Here is an 18,261-nt window from a genome sequence, read left to right as displayed (position 1 = left end):
TTACAACCGGATAAAATCGGATATAGCAACATGTAAGCCTTTTCCCATCTCTTTATTTGTTCATGAACATTCTACTTAAGATTATTGTGTAGTAATTTTGCTCACTTATTAATCAGTTAACTGATAATTATAGAGTTACTAATTATATTAATCCACATCATTTACGCTTCGTCGACATTAGTATGTCAAAGATAATGTCAATATGTAACACATATCGACATTTTTTATATTTTTACACGGTTCTTTTTTTTTACGTCAGCATTATCGGCACCACGACTTTTCTTTCCTTTTTTCCGCGGAGAAATCAAGACGTAACTTTCGGCGTCATTACGACCACGGAAATTTTCGCGCTTAACGCGTTGGTTCCTTTCGTGGCAAACAGCCGCAAGTCTCCCGATAAGGCAAACTTTCGTTGACGTCGCGTACGATAATACGAGTCGTGACTGAATTTCTCGTGCAAGCACAATTCTTATCACCGGCATTCTTCATTCTTCTTTTTCTTTAAATTTTCTGACGCGCCCTTGTACGAAATAGCAAAAATCTGTTATTACTAGAGTTATTATAGAGTTTAGTAGAAATGTGGACTTTTCTTCTGACAAAATATTTACAACGATATCTTACACGGGGTTTCATTGCTCATGTAATTTTTAATAACGTTGGTCTGCGAACTTCTTTCACAAGTCTTCTTTTTTTCTTCTTTTATTTTTTATTACTTAAATATGTATAGAATTACAAATAAAACTTTGATTAATTAATTCTAATCTTTTATATCCAAAGAAAGAGTTTGATTAAAAATTATTTGATTTGAATCTATGAAATTGCAACCCGCCGTTACGAGATTAAAGGGGAACACACGTAACTTTAACATCGTCGTTTCTTCTATTAAATTTTCTCTCTAAGTCTTTAATGAAGTTTCATTAATTTTGAAAATCGTGATACATAAAAACCTTAAATATATCTGTTAAATATGCTGTCATGATCTCTAATTATAGTACAAAATGTAAAGAATAAATTTCTTATTAAAGTTTGAGATAAAAATATGAACGCCACGGAAAATTATTATATATCATAATCAATTAATTTTCAGTATTAAATTTTGATCGATTTTATAATTACAAAATTCTGCTGGAATTTAAATACATGCTGGTGTTTAAATACAAATATATAAAAAATTGTATTTTTTATTCATATTCGTAAAACTAAATTTTAGAGTTAAAACGTTTGTTTTTAATAACTGTAGAAAATTATTCAATTAGCATGGTGAATGTTATAAATATAGTTATCAAAGAGACATTACATATATGATTCATTCCAGCATCAGAAAATTAATTACGAAGCCAATAACGATAAAATCTGTTTTCTATAACGAATAAATTATTCCATAGTCTCTCTACGCAAATTATTGGAAATTTTTTAATTTGTTAGTACTTTTTATAAAAATTTTGTTCGACATGTCATACCGTGTAATACTCTTTATAATAAATTCACAGCGAGTAAACTTAAATATTTGAATATTAGAATAAAAAAGTCGATCAGTAGCGATAGACGTAACATCTCCATCAATTTTTAATTTGCCCTCGCTACAATGAGATTAATTCATTGACAAGGTGAAATTAGAGTTCATAAGCCATGCGCCGCGTAGTTAATGACTGAAATCGTTTGACGTGTAAAAAGGATCGAAAAAAAGGAGGTTTTACCGTTCCCGGAGGATTTAACCCCGACGCTATTTCGGCGTAACTCCATTATCCGAACGAGTTTCCCTCGAACCGTTAATTATCTCTACCGTCCACCAAAATTTTACTCGTGCGCCGATTCTGAACTTAAAAATATGTATGTACTTGCAGTGATTAGAATCTGCGCTGCGTTGAGTTGTGTAAATAAATTAACAACATCAGAAATATATGACGATTTACAACACGATATCTTTTATAAATCCGAAAATAGAATATTTTTAATGTTATTGTAACATAACGTATCTTTTACTACAGTTTGTTATATTTTTTGAAAGTTTACATAAGTTTATCAACTTCAAAAAAAAAAAAAAAGAATCGAACAAGCAACGTGATATTTCGTGTATTAAGATAAAATTGCAGGTGTCATTAAAATCGTTTCTCTAACATTGATCAATCAAATTAATTAAAGGCATATTTTTCCCGGGTGATTTGTTGTCACGCTATTGTAAAACGAAGCGGAAGACCTATCTACGCATCTTCCAAAATGTACAACCCATATCGGTATCCGCGGTTTTCGCGCAATTTACGCAACGGGAGCAGACGGATTTATGTCGATAAAGCGTGGTGTCGCCCGATCGCCCGCAGTTTCCCCAATTTCAATCCGCAATGCATCACGACCCACATAGTCTTTCAAGGATCGCTCTATGTTTCAATTGCGGGCAGATATTTATCTCACGCCACACACAATCTTTTATTTATTCCATTAAAAATAACCGCTGTTATGTTATTTTTTTTCAAATGATTAGATTCGCGTAATCTTATTTACCTCTTTCACAAATGCAACAATACTAATTAATTCTACAGATATTAATTTCACGTCACACACAATCTTTTATTTATTCCGCTAAAAATAACTGCTGTTATGTTATTTTTTTCCAAATGATTAGATTCGCGCAATCTTATTTGCCTCTTTCACAGTAAACGCAAAAATATATTATAATCTAGTATACTATATTAACTCTACAATACATATTGTGTACGTCTTTCAAATACATTAAACTACAAATCTGTGCGGAGAACTTTGAATTTTCTAATTATTAAATAGTAGCAATATTAAAGTTAAATTATTTTTCCAGGTACTTATTGAGAATATCTTTTTATATTACAACGCTTTTAAAGTGTACGCGCCAGTTTTGCAAAACAAGTTTTTAAATGTAAATAAAATGACGCACTAAAAAAAAATTTATTTATTTCAACGTAAACCGCAATAAGGAATTATTTCTAATTCCTCGCTCTTCATGTCCTAATAGCTGCATTTAACAGATGGGAAGCCTTACGATAGATACACGTCAAGTGTGCAGGACGTAATATTGTAACTCGTGGTCACTCCCCCCCCCCCCCCCTCCAGTTAAACGTGCCGTAATACGCGTGGTTTCGGGATCGTTAATTAAACACATCGTCAAACGATCGCCGGCGGCGATCGTGTTTCCCGTAATCTCGCGAAATGATTGCGGCGTACGAGCGCGCAGCGTCGTGTCGTCCGCAGCCGGCAGTAATTCAGATTGATCCGTTCTTTCTTGACACCTCGTATCGATGGCCCGCCCGGCTCGGCGCGACGCATTTACGCAATGGCGATCCCGGCGGGATGGATCTATGCCGGCACGTACGCCCCATCGGTGGCAGCGCTCTCCCAATTTCACAGCGCGTACAAGCCCCGACGATAGTCCGGATAAACTATACCGATGGTTTTTCAAGAGGCCCCCGTTCGCATCGCTGAGCTGCGCGTTGCGGTGGACGCGCGTCGGACCACTGAAAACGTCGAAAATGCGCGCGGGATCCTCGTTTCCACGCAATAAATCTGCGGCGCTCCGTTAACCCTTTGGGAACATATGTCACGATTTCAATTCCTGGAAGGTTAAATTCTCATTTGATAATAGAGTCAAAAATATTTTCTTATCGTGCTGTATTTTTGACGATTAATTTAAGTGAAGTAAATAAGTCCACGATTTGTAAAATTTTATACTCAACTACTGGAATTATAAAGTTATTTTATTTTTGTTCCACTCGATTGAAGAGCTTGATATTAAAATCAGATAATTCTGTACCGTCAACGTTTTCGAAAACAATTTGGGACATATTACAAAATTCAGAAGGATTTGGAAAACTGGAAAACTGAAAATACATTGCATATGTATTTACTAGTCCTAGGATTTATGGCACGTTTATTTAACTGTCATATTTAAAACTAACATAAAATGTCAGATTTATTATGATAATAAATATAGTCTAATCTGGTGATTTAATAACTTTGCAATTTGATCTTTCGTGCCTTATGACAAACGTTACGGCATTAAGGAAATAAATTTGTTGCAACTGTTATTACGTTAGCCGTACTAATCACATTTAATTTCCATGGTTTTCATTTATCTTCATTTAGGACCAAACATTTACCTCGATCCGCGGTCGGGTACGAATGCAGGCCGTGATGCCGTTTTACAATGTTAAACGTAAAATTCGGGCGAAGAGAGGATAATGCAAATCGCTCTATTTGGGTATAATAATATTGTTTGTTCCCGGCAAATGAATTTTCCATGGACGTGCGCGCGCCCGTATAAATCACTTGTCTGGCCGCGTAGCACGCCGAAATGCGCATCCCATATCGATAACCGCGGTTCACTGGCACTTATGCAGCGACAGCTGATGAATCTGCCTGAAACGCGCTGCATTCGTCGTGGCTACCGGATATCGATCTTCTATTTAGCTTAGCTTGTTAAGCCACTTTTGTAAAATGTCGGAAATTAAAGAATTAACACATTTAGCGATCAAAAGCTTAGCATCAGAAAATAATAATTACACAATTTTTCGCTAATGTGATTAATATTGATAATATTGTTCATATTTGTTATAATATATATACAATACAGTTATGATATTAAACATTTTCGCAATTTATATATTTATTTCTCCAATTTTATTTTACTATACAGGTCGATCGATCAATCCAATTTTATTAATAACATAATATTTTTTTGCAAATATACGTCTGGCATTAAATTTTCAGTTCATATTTATCCGATAAAAAAATCCGATAAAATAATTAGACAAGTCGTATAAAATACGACACATATAAAAGGCAATTCTGTCTGTTTTTTTTTTGTTATTCTCTCAAATAATAACCCTTACAGTCGCATAGATACATAGAGAAATCCAATTTGCCAATTGTAGTCGCGCGTAATAGACATCGGTGCACTCGGCGCCCTCATAAAATGGATGATTCTCATATTGAATCTCTCATTGCGCGCTGGACGTGCTGTTTTACGCGAAGTGAGTCCTTCAACGCGGGGATGGTATTTTGCAGAAATTCCGAAAGTTCTGATCACTGACGGGATCACTCGTTCCTCCGTCATTGTTCGCGATTATTTCGATTGAGCTCGCGGATGTCGCGACAGAGCCGACTCCAAAATAGGGGTGCTTTTTCCCGTCATCGTCCTTGCATTGTCCTCTTTTTTTCCATTCAGTAGTTTACTCAGGTCTCCTCCTCTCTAGCTTGGCTTTACCTCGCTATAAATGGATGGACGTTTTTCCAACGGGACGGAGATTTGTTTCTGAAAACAACGGCCGCGGCCGCGCACCTATGTTTGAGGAAACAAAAGTGACACGATATGGGAATCGATCGCGGAAAATTTAATTCCACGGCTGGAAACCATTCGAATCTCCTCGCGAAGCATATTGACGTCAAACTGATATATTCGACGGTCGGTGACATCCGCGAAAAATTCGCACGAGCGAGCGCGCGTGAAAATTCGCCAGTCGCATTTTTAAAGGGACGTAATTGACGATTAATAAGAATTAATAACGCGACGTGTAGCCCTGACGGCAGCCGATATCTGAAATCATATTATCAATGTGGCACGCGCAGGATTCAGTTTCCAGCAATTTCCGGCAACATTTATTCGCCGCACGTGTTGGTCGTACCACGTTCTCTGGGAAACCTCAATCACGCGTTAGTGCCATTTGTTCGATTGCATACCGTGAATTGACTAGTGCTAATTTCGTACGTGCCGATCCGAACTTTGATTTCCCGTAATTAACCAATGTATTCGCATCCTCATATGTTTTCGATTATCTTCGCTTTGCCGGTAAAGATATCTTTTATCCTTTACGCGCAAACAGTCGAATTAATTTGCTTTGCGGGAATAGTTTACCACAGCTTAATTATGGAATCGCACTTGTGTGATCAATCAAACCTTAAAAAATTCATAATTAATTACTTGTGAATTGTTTATAAAATTTATAAAATAACAGTGCAGCTTTTGAACATAACAATTTTGAGGTAGAAATGCTGAATAATCAAAGGTATCGTTTTAATGGCCACATAATCGGTTTACATCTTTAGAAAAAGACAATACTAAATATCTATGAGAGAGAAAATCACATGATATATTTAACTCTTCTACCAAATGAGCACAGTTTCAAACTTCATTCTTGACATTTTGAATTTTGCAATTGCACATCGTAAAACAAAAGAACCATTGTATTGCTAATAGAATGCCTTCAGGGTACTATGTTATAATGCGAATTATAACAATGTATTATATCCGCAACAATAACGCACAATTATTTCACTTTATACACTGCGTATTATTTTACATTTATTATTTTATTTACAATTTGTAAGAATGACTCATTTATTCTAAAACAAAAAAAAAGGATGCAAAATTTGTTCAATACAGAATATTTTTATGGCGCTGCAAATAATACGTATTTAAATTAAATATTAATAATCGATTTATGAGACGTTTTAAATGAAACAAAAAATTTTAAATAAGGCCTACGAAAATTTAGCGAAGATTAATTGGCAAGAATTTGCGATTAAAAATAAAACACTAGCTTCTCGCAAAAAAAGTAAAAAATTAGTTTAAACTAAAAATGTTACAGTTATTTGTGATTTTCTTATTTTGAAATTATTATATCTGGCACTGACGCGTTATTTTATTCGCATTATTATCTCATATTGTGAGAAGAGCGCCCTCGTCTGAGATTTTCCTATGTATATCACACCCGGTCGGGCGAAGGATTGTGAATGGATCGCGAGCGACGATAGACGAGCGCGTGGTTTATACAGCGGATGGCATGGGCTCGGCTACGTGAGCCTAAAGTTTATGGGAGAAGAAGCTTTCTGGGCTGACGCGCCCTTAGCCATTCAACAATAAAGGGTGGCCCGAATAAACCCAAGAAGCACCTGAGGTATCCTCCTTATGGTTGATAGGCTATCATGGCGAGACTCTTCTGTTGATAGACGGGCTATGGATTATTCAATCCGTACAATAATATGGCGCGACTGGCGATAACGAGAATAATCGATACGTGATAGCTGCAGTATTTGTCAGAGTGGCGGTGCGATGAATAAATTATTAACTCTCAATCTGATTTATTGCAGCACAAGTGCAACATAAAATAATGTTATAATAAAGCTTTAATTAAGCTCTTCCGTTTTTGTATGTTAATCATCGAAAAAGTCATTACATTTATTTATCTCATATAATATTATTATATATTTTTTGCTGGCTTCTCTGGGATGTAAAATATAATAAAATGTGCAACTAAAACTGGACCATATGCTGAATTCAAGATTTCTCGGAACAGAAATATTCGAATGTGCTATCGGCAATGATCGTTTCGAATGAAAAGAGAGCGTGCGATAAGGAAAGCGCGCGTCTTTATGTCGGTTCGCGAACGAAACGTTTAGGTCGTCCCGTATTTTTCGCACTTTCGTCGAAGCTCAGCCGCAAGAAGGAGAAAGAAGGAGAATGAACACCTTCGGACATAAATTCGTGCGCGCCGCGTTGAAAGAATGAATGCTTCTCAGAGCTCAAAGAACCGGAGAAATGGCATTTTCGATGGAGGCGGTGGTTCGGAATAAACGCGACCGACGATGGTCATCGTAGCGAAGCGAATACGATAATAATGTCAAAGTTTGAGCTGTACCGACGACATAAAAATCAGACGTAGAATCTCTAGTTGGCGAACTTGCGAGCTGGCGGCGTTCGCCGGCGGACAATATCTTTCCCGCCCTCGTTTTGCGTATGTTCGTCCGGCAAATATCATAAAACGCTCGTTCATCGGTGATGTGTTTTTCAGCGCTGCTTGCTTCACTGCCCCGAGAAAAGAGGCTAGCGATGCCAGATAGCGACGTATAACGTCACGGATAATTGACGCCGAACGGCGAAAGATTCAGGATCGATAGCGAATATGCCGAAAAACATTCTCATTCAATAACGACTATTTCAATTAAGTATAGAATATAATTAGATTGTTTGTCAATATCCAACGCGATATATGTATTATATTTAAAGTATTTATTTAAAGATAAAGTTTTTAGTTTAAACTAATTTTTTACTTTTTTTGCGAGAAGCTAGTGTTTTATTTTTAATTGCAAATTCTTGCCAATTAATCTTCGCTAAATTTTCGTAGGCCTTATTTAAAATTTTTTGTTTCATTTAAAACGTCTCATAAATCGATTATTAATATTTAATTTAAATATGTATTATTTGCAGCGCTATAAAAATCCCTTAAAACTGTTGCAAGTACAAATTCTGAATTCCGCCTGCTAAATTCTCATTACATTAGCTGACCACATAAGTCGCACGCGGTAATTTCAGGAATGCCCTTTAAATCCGCGGGAAGAAAAGCCGCGAGCGTCGTAATGGGTCGTTTTTTTCCTTTACTTTTTCATTCCACCTGCTCTACCGCTCACCTGGGCGCCGCGTAAAAATATGGATGCGTTACCACCTTCTTCTCGCCCCTATCTCTTCCAAGACTTGAATGAGAAGTAGGCTCATGAGAACAGACGGCCAGGCCGGCTGCAGCGTTTTCATGCCGGCCACGCAGCGCAGCCCGGGACTTCGCGAGCGAGACAAGACGTAGTTTGTTACGAGCATATTGTGGATTTTCCGGCCTTTCCTTATTCGCCTTACCCTCGCTCTTGCGCCGGCCACGAAATGCAGCGTCCGTATTTTTCTTGGGATAGCCATAAATTGGCGTGCAGTAATGGTCGGCACATACATTCGCGATTCTTTGCAGTAATTTGTCGCGCCTTTCCGAAGGAAGCTCCAGTGGAAAAACCGATACGAAGCGCGTGATTGCTTCCGCTAGTTTCTCGAGGATCAATCAAGAGACGCTTTATTTCCTCGCCGTGAATTTTCTGTTGCTAATAAAATTGTGATGAATAAAATTGCATATATATCTTATGATAGAGAATTTACTTGGATATCATTATAGAAAAAAGTAATTCTATATCAGTTATTACAAAATTAATTTATAAGAATTTTTCTAGTGAAAACTATGATACCATTTTTCACGAATAATTCCATTAAAAGATAATGAGAATTTATGAAGCATTTTTACTTTTTTGCATTCGTGGTTCAATGCGCCGTCATAATTCTATTTGCGAACTATCTAAATCATACGATGGTTGATATAAACCGCTTAACACTGACAATATGGATGCGTGGTGGCTTCTAGTGGGACGCTAAGCGTCGCTCTCGTAAAATTAATAGCGCGTGCAGCCCGAGACGCCCGAGCTTTGCGCGTACACGCATATGCGCAGTCATAAAGCGAGTCTCTCTGTAAAGCGAGTCGCGAATATGCATGAGAAGGCGTGGTCGCGGTTGTTGTCGTAAGCTGTACGCAAAACGTTTCTGATTTCACGGACGTTATAATTTGCGGCTTGGATTCATCTTGCACGCCTGCCTCGTGCGCGCTCTATTTACGAAACAAGCTGCGAGAATTAACCTCTCGCGACCGTGAGATTAGCCTAGAAATTAAGAGATAAACTCCTATAAAATAACACGAGATAAAGTGCACCTGTTCAAATAATTAATTATTGAATTACTCTTGTGCAAATTTATAGATAAGTTAAAAATCCGAAAAATACATTTTGTAATTCTAATATTTGTCTGACGTAGTTAAAAATTTATTTTTTAATTATTTAAATCACTTTTTAAAGAAATGCAAAACTGTTTAATTGAAATATAAAATTTATAAACAATCGCAAATTGAATTTTATACAATTCTTTCTCTCGTTCGTGTATTTTATCACATATGAAATTATTTACAACGACGACAATGCACGAAAAACTTTTTGGATAAACTACTACAAAAACAAAAAAGTGGACGAGAAACAGTGTGAGCTGTGCGGCAGTGATAGATATTCTGTTGCCAATTTTCCGGTTTTAACGAGAGAATGGTCTTTCTGTCGACTATATTTACCAGCCCGTGTGCATCTACACGCGAGTGCACGGACGAAATGTAGGCGCACAAATGGCGGCCATGAAGTAGCCCGACTCAGCAATTTGTTTAAGTTAAGACTTGACGAGATTCCGTAATGAATACAAAGTTGAAGGCGGAACGTCGCCGGTATTTTACGACGCGTCTTTCGCCAGGGACGAACTAGAGAGACGCGACGCGGCAAGACGAGAGATAATTGGAAGAAAGAAATATTTACTCTGAAATTGGCGAGCTTGAGGGAACGATTTCGTCGGTGTCCTTCGCAAGGATAATATCTTAAGATGCATTAACTAAGATTTGTTCTGGTCCTTTTGCTCTTATTAATCACTTTAGTTAGAACAATTACGCGAGAATTTTTTTGCGACGGATAGAAAGAAATTATTTTACGCTTAGACGTCATCTAAACTTTCGAAATTTCAATTATCAACTAAAAAGTAAATTTAACAGAAAAAAAACAATTTATTAAATAAATTGTACAGGCAATTACATCTAAATTGTTTATAAAAAAATCAATACAGATTAATATTTTGTAAAGCCGATGTTATTGAATGATTTTATCGAGAATAAAAATAATTGGGAAAAATTATAAGCTCTGTACCAAAATTAATTTAACTCTAAAGTTAAAATATAATATTAAATAGACTTTAAAAGCGGTAGAAATGTGAAAAGAAAAGATTAACGGCTTTATGATTACTTTTATGATTTTTAGCAAAGAAAACGTTTTGGTATTTCTTCGTATCTTTTAAATCTCTCGAGCAACATTATTCATAAAAGATTTTAAGCATGGTTTTATTATTTATTCGCAACATTAATTTCTGCATATCTCTATTAATAAATTTAATACGCAGACAGCTTTTTGTGTCAATAAAATTATACAATCGTTCTTAAGAAATAATGCGAAGAAATCGACAAAGAAAATTGAAAGAATGATGCCTGGTATGTCGATGGATGCTCAATGTCGCGTCCTATAAAAATTCACAAGGAAGAAAGAACACAATTGTCCTTAGACAATAGTCTCGATATGGGCGAGGGATTAAATAAAAAATTCTTTTGTCCTACAAAAATGTCTCGTTAAGCTCGTAATGGCCTTTAGCGTTCCGTTTTATTCACACAGAAGGTTACTTCAGCCCGTTTCTTTGCACTCTGCATTGTCTTGATCCTTTCGAAACTAAACATGAATATTATTTACAAATGAATAAGTATTTTATATAATTGTCAGATAAAGCTCTTCTCTATTTTTATCCATCATCTTAAATTTCATTCAAGTACCATCTTATATTTTACTGAAGTCTTTTTTTATCTACTATTTTATACTTTACTTAAATATATACATATATATGTGTAATATGAATATATGCATTGGATACAACATCTGCGGAACGTGAAGCATGGAAAATCCATTTTTGTTACATATCGCTACGCCAATTTTTCGTGGAATTATATAACGTTTTGAAAATCCGATACGCACGCACTATTTATGAATGAATGCGACATGCATGTATGCGTGTCTACATGTAGCACGATCGATATAATCTTTGCACAGAGAAATTACAACAAATTGAAAAATTTTTGTTGAAAGCTTGAGCACATCTAATAAATTCAGAATTATTTATTGATTTAAAGAGATTTAAATAGAATAATTGATTTAAATAGATAATTAATTATAAAAATAAAATTAAACGTTCTTAAAAAGTGAGCGTTTCCTAAACGGTGTGTATATATACATGTTCACTCTGAAAAAATATACATCAAATAATTACAAATTTTTTCAAAAATTTGTCATTATGGGAGAAAAAATATTAATTCGCATTAATAAATTAATTCTTCAAATTTTCCTGATCTATATAACAATTCAAAGATCTTTTTTGGCACAATGTCAAAGTAGAATTTTATTTGCAATATTTCTTTTTGTAATAGAACTGCAAAACCAAAATACCATATTTTGGAATTGATTTTTTGTTGCGTAAACATATTTAATTTTTCAAACGTAATTGCTAGTACGATGCATTTTATATATTCTTTACGGTATTGCAGAATTCTCTTCGCTCGGCTGCGTAAAAAAATGAAATGTAAAGAGTGACATATAAAGAACGACTTAGGTACATCTTTGCGATGCCGCCACTTCGATATTTCACTCTTGATGAAAACGTCCTGATAAAAGTCGCAATATATCCGGAAACGTCTATCCTAATTCCACGCTTCGCCAAAAAGTTTTCTTTGAAGTTTTTTTTGCGGCCATCGATTGGCGCATTCACCTTTTGCTCTCCCACTATTTTCTCGTTTTCTTAATTTTGCGCTGCTTTGATACCATTTGATACCATTTAATTGCATTCGATCGTCTGGCGAACATCTGCTGACATTGGAAGTTTCCATCAATTTGTTTTTCTCATTAACTTAAGAGTACTTTCTTCATCAGTCATTCAACAATATACACAATCAGGGATGTTATTCAAGTATCGCAATTTATTCTAAAGTTTAAATACTTTTATCTCCGTCCATTGTATTTCAATAATACTTGGAAATAAATTTGTTTGCTTATTTATTTCAGATCTCTATAATAGATAATATTTTATTCAAATAAATACTGTTGTACGCGCGCTAACAATGTCAGTTTAACGTATCAGAAGTCTGTCAGCGGGTATATCAGTTTTTCATCCGCAGTTATTTCAATTAATAAATAAATATGAATAAAAAATATTTAAAAACACTATGTTTAGTTGTCGTTAGAGAGAAATTGGAATCTAAGATTCTTTTTGTAGATGTCGTATACTATCAGTGGACGACAATATTTAGTAAAGGCAGTAGAACCACGCCGTAAGAAGACTGTACCGCTATAAAAACCCAAAGTAGACATTGAAATAAACCCACCTAGGCGCTAGCATCCACTTTCTGCTATCCAACAGCGTGCAACCCCCTTAGAATACTTCCGACGCGAGCAGTAAATTCCATCCGCGGCCTCGCCATGTTTCCGCTCTCCCTCTTTTTCCTATTTCTTATTTTTTTTTTTTTTTTTACCTCAAGACCAGAAACGTCTCTTCCTGCTTATTTTAGCAAGGCGAGCGGACGAGCCGAAGTTAGATTAATGCTCCGTCCTTTTAATGATCTCTGTCTCAGCTTTCAGCTTCTTCGTTCCGAGTGTTCCGGAAGCCGCTCTAACTTTAAGAGATTTCATGAGCAGAGTAATATAAATAATTTTTTTTTTAATTTACGTACATCATATATTTATTCCGAGGAAGAACAAATTCAAGTGAGGTGCACACAACCAAATTGAACTTTATTTTAAGAAAACATTTGAGATTTTAATTACGACAAAATGAGCAGTTTAATATTTAATATTTTGATAATAAGATTGGAAAGATTTTAAGATTTTCAAGAGATTTTAATTAAGACAAAATAAGTTTTAAGGTAAGCGGCTTAACATTTCGCTTTTGCGATTACAACGTCAATTTTATCGCTCATTATCAAGAAAATGACCGTTTTGTTTGATGAAAAAAGTTCCTTTGATGTCTATTTAAGAATCATAGATTATGAATGTCAGATATGTCAAATGACTGAATTAATTGGATTAAAATATAATATTAATTGATTAATTTTTTTATTCATGAAAGATCTGGGAGGAAATAATAGTTAAAATTGTCATAAAAAACATATCTGCCGCTTCATTGTGTATGAAAAGCTCGCTCGATCGCAGTAATTTTCAAGTCACGAGAAAGTCGAAGTCAGTTTTTTCTGTCGGCTACGTGTCACAGCGGAATCCAGTAATGAGCTAATAGCGCCACGTCGTAAATTAACGTCGTGAAACGTACGAACGGTAATATCCCACGCTGGTATTTATTGTGCGCGATCGATGAAAGCCTAGCCGACGATATTGCCAATTCATTCTAGACAATTATCGGGAAAGAATGACGGGTGAGTGTCGTTGAAATATTACATTGATCCTTTTTCTATTACAAGTTTAGTAGTACGATCGTTACATCATGAGCGATTATTTATAAGCACTGATATTTTAAATAAAGTGTGTACTTATTAAAATTTTTTATTATTTTAAGCAAAACTTTGGAATTTTTTGTTTTTAAATCTTAAATCTGCTATTTTTTTTACATTTTTATCGTTAAAAGTGTGTTAAAAGAATGAATAATTTGCTATTAATTAATTCATTAAAATAATTAATTTTAAAAATAGGTAATAAATCGTGAAAATATTAATATTACAAAAAAATTGTAAATTTCTATACAAATTTTAACCATTTTTGCTGTGATAAAATTCTCGATTACATTACCATATAGTAATAAATTAAAATCCAAAAGAATTATGAAATTATTTTATTCGGAGTTAAATGTAATTATGGAAATTTTTACGATTATATTTGACACACGATTTTCGACACGATTCGGCTTTAATTTCATTTTTATAATCGCAGCAATTTCAAAATTTAATTAAACGATGTAGCGCAATCTGCTATATTAATGGGGTTACATTTAACGCCAGTAATGAGAAAGAGATTGCGCGACAATGCGAGGGTAGGCGAGGGGTGTGTTAAATAGAGAGAGTAATGCAACGTTGAAATTATTTCACGACATTCCGGATTTCGCGTGGAGATTGTGCGCTTACCAATTTGCGATCTCTTGTGTACCGGTGAGGGAGGGGGTAGGAGGCGGGAGGGGGGGGAGGCAGGGCAAGGCACGCTTTCGTGCAGACAAGAAGCAGAATCCGGGTTTTCGTGCGAACTTGCGAGACGTAGCGCGCCGGTGCTCTCAAAAGCACGACGACTCGGCGACTGGAGAAAGCCTGCGTTACGTCTGCATCACACCTGTCGCCGGGAGAAAAAGAACAGTGCGAAAGGAAATTCATCGTCTTGACTCGACATCTCAAATTAATTACGATCCGGGCGGACGTAAATCAGCTCCTAAATACTGCGCGTGTGACTGTAAGCACCAGGTATGTCGCGTGTGACTGTAAGCACCAGGTATGTCGCGAAATTCGTACGTGAGAAATTTTCGAATGGATAGCGACTCTTGCACGGAAGTGCACGGAGAAATTTATTTTTAATTTTAAATCAAACAAAAACGCATAACAATGTATTAGTCGCAATATAATGATTATTTTAATTGTCAGAATACAGTGCAGTAATTTATCCGAATGTTTTATCCCGAACATTTATTCAACGAAATATACATATGTATTATATATTCTGTTTGTTAAAAAAGCGACGAATCCCGAAAGATAAAGAATTCTATATTTGTAACAATTCACTTTACAGAATATTAGTCTGCAGTTTTTAAGACAGATTTTCTTCAATAAGTTCTTGTAGTGTGATATTATTATTATTTCTTTATCTCGTCATGAAGTGCGTCGTTTTGAGGTGCGTCAATTTTTTTTTATAAATAGTGCACACATATACGCACAGTATTCTATGGTCACTTATACAATTATTCTTTCTTTCCAGCTGTTATCTGGTATCTCAACGAATAGAACATAAAAATGTATGAGCTGGGAAATGAATGTTATCACGCTGTGCATTCAAATAGAGTCTCTTTGCCTGTTATTGTATTCAGTGTATTCACTTCTTCCTTAGAAAAAACACTAGTTGAATGTGTGGGCAACAAAATGTTGTTTTTGTCCAAGCAGCCATACATCCATCTACGGGATGAATCGCATATAGCTGAAAGATTATATGTCACAATAATTAAGCTCTCCCTCCCCCCAAAAGCTTTTCTCGGAAAGAGTCTATGATTTATACCTGTACTTAATTTCTTGTTAACGGTAGGATTGTTATCCTTAAACAGATCCGAAAAATAACGCAATCCCCTTGTTAATTCCATCCGCGTGTATCTCTTTTTTAGGCTGTGAAAGGCAAGCTTTTAATCGTATTTTAACGTCCATTACAGGACATAAAAATCTTGTGTTTTTTTACACAACAGATTATATATACGTTCAGGTTTCGAGCTCTAATACTGTACTGAAAGAATAATTTCGGGTTGGCGCGATTTAGCATAGCAAAACGTGACTTCCGTGTGCGAGGAATTAAAAGATTAGTTTGCTTACCAAATGCTTTCTCGCTTAGGAGTAAAAACAAACATTTGCCTGACGTTCCTCGCATGGCTTATACTACTACCGGCGAAAACATTTAAATGGGAAAACGCACTTCTCTCGTTCCCTTCCGGTATAAAGTTAGCTTGTAACGAACTTTTTGAGTTGCGATTTGAGTTTCCGCTTCGTGTTTCTGTGAGAAGCAGATATATATGGAGTAGAGGATAACGTATCTTTAAATAGGCTAGCTTGAAGCTTGAAGAATCTACTTGATCAAATGTATCTACGGTGATATAGAGATCGGTTTACGTTTCTCGATCTGAGCTTTTCCACGCGTGAAATATCTTTCAAAGGGAAGTAACGTTAGTTACCGCCCGACCGTAACCATCATATAAAAATCAAGCAATAAAAAAAAACTGCAAGATATTTAGATACGCAGAAGTGCGTGTAATTAAACTTTCGTCTGTTATCATGTCGCATAAAAATATGGGCTATGTATAAAAACTAGATTTCCGCAGTAATGTTTATAAAACTTATAAAATGAGATTCCGAGATATAGACGAGATGTAAAAGATACAAATATTACTGCATCTCAAGCATACAATTTGGAAATTATTTTTAAACTTTTTATCAAAAGTTCATCCATCAGAAACATCAGAGTCTGCAGATAATATATTTGACTTTTTTATTATAAAATTTTCTATTATAAAATATTTTGTATTTTTCGATAATTAATATGACATAACCGTAGTATGAATTTGTTAATTATTATAATTATATTAGTCATCGTTTAATTAAATGTTAAAAGTTGAACAGAAAAGTCGAAAGCTGTGCTAAAATAAACGGAACGGATTTCTCATGCAAAGAAATAAAGTTGTGTACGAAGAAAGATGTAATTAAAATCGTACTCGTCATTGCGGCATGAAATCTCGATTAGATTGCAACGAGGAGTAACGTGCTTTGTAGAGGCAAGTCGTTATTACAGGAAGGATGTACAGGAATAATTAATAATCATCCGCCGCACTGTAGAGTTGCGTCTCGTTTGCGTGCGGTTTCCTCCCTCAACGATTCTTTATTGAACGATCTACCGTAATTAAATTTCGTGTAATACCTTTCTTAATTACTATCGCACGTCGGAGACGAGCAATTATTAATACTACAGTTCATGAGTCTCGAGATTTTTCGAGGAATTTCTCCATTATAAGACAAAAGTGCTGACAATGATAAATTATATCAACCATTGTCGTGCGCACAAATAGTGCACAATAACAATCGTGATAAGCGCTTTTTTTTGTTTTTGCGCGTAAAAATAAGGACTGCAATTAAACAACATTAAAACTATTTTAAATGGAATTAAGCTTTTAAATTATAAAACTAGAATTAAATAAATTTTGGTTTTAGAATGCAATATGATGAAATAAAGCAAATGCGCGTTTGCTCTTATTTACAGAAGCAAGCGCTTTGAAAGCTTTTAGCAAAAAAAGCTTCGTTTGCTAAAAGCGTTTGCGCTATTTTTCAATTAAATGAGTTAATATATCGACGTGCATACCGATTCCATTCACAGAATGTACAATGATTTCTAAATGTTTTTTTTTTTTTACTTTATGACGTAATTAATTCGAAGCAATCTCATCTAATTTATGGTACTGGAATTACGTTTATTCTCGAAAAGTTCGCGAACAAGCCATTCGTCGTGGCGGCGCAACGACGACTCTCCACGAAGCATGTTGCAAACAGCAACTCTGACGATAATGATATAAATCAAATTTCACGTCGAACTTTCTGTCTCGCATTAAGGTTTACGTCGGTCATCTGGAATTTCGCGGGTTAATAAGCATTCGCGTAATTCGCAAGACGGCAAGGCCGTTAATGGACGGCCTGAGGCGCGTCTAATATGAGCTAAGCTGTCTCCTAATGTATCCTCGTAGGTACTAATGAGAGCCGTTTACATCCGTGTAACATTTGCCCTTTGAGTTCAATGCATCGTTACGTAAATGTGCAGAGGCACGAGCACAAGTATAGAGCGCACCGGCGTACGTGAAACATGTGTCGGCGTAATGAGTGCCGTAACGCAAATTCTCGACAAAATTCATTTCTCCGATTATATTACAACAACGTGAATCAACGAGGAGTGTATTTTATATCCCATTTATAAATGATTCTGCATGTGCTGCATTTGTTGAAAATCGCAAGTGTTTTCTTATGTTAATAGGCAAACTAAAATCAAATCGATGACGGTTGTGCGAATGACAAGATATCGGAGTTAGTT

The 18,261-nt window shown here is 35.4% G+C and overlaps 2 protein-coding genes and 1 long non-coding RNA gene across 12 annotated transcripts in view; 1 reads left to right on the top strand and 2 right to left on the bottom strand.

Annotated features, from left to right (window-relative positions):
• The window catches only part of Fas3 (fasciclin 3), a 302,280-nt gene that overhangs the window by 57,007 nt on the left and 227,012 nt on the right, over nt 1–18,261 (bottom strand). The gene's annotated exons all lie outside the window — the stretch shown is intronic.
• The window catches only part of LOC137000466 (uncharacterized), a 128,161-nt gene that overhangs the window by 11,208 nt on the left and 98,692 nt on the right, over nt 1–18,261 (bottom strand). The window lies entirely within an intron of this gene.
• LOC137000467 (uncharacterized) overlaps nt 14,499–18,261 on the top strand; it is an 89,600-nt gene continuing 85,837 nt past the window's right edge. The window contains exon 1 of the long non-coding RNA XR_010890689.1: nt 14,499–14,900. This is a non-coding gene — a long non-coding RNA (uncharacterized lncRNA). The remainder of the gene's footprint in view (nt 14,901–18,261) is intronic.

This window comes from Linepithema humile, chromosome 6 (genome assembly GCF_040581485.1).
Source record: "Linepithema humile isolate Giens D197 chromosome 6, Lhum_UNIL_v1.0, whole genome shotgun sequence".
Taxonomy (NCBI): Eukaryota; Metazoa; Arthropoda; class Insecta; order Hymenoptera; family Formicidae; genus Linepithema; species Linepithema humile.
Note: the sequence above shows the minus strand (reverse complement) of the source record. Positions and strands in the feature narration are given on the sequence as shown.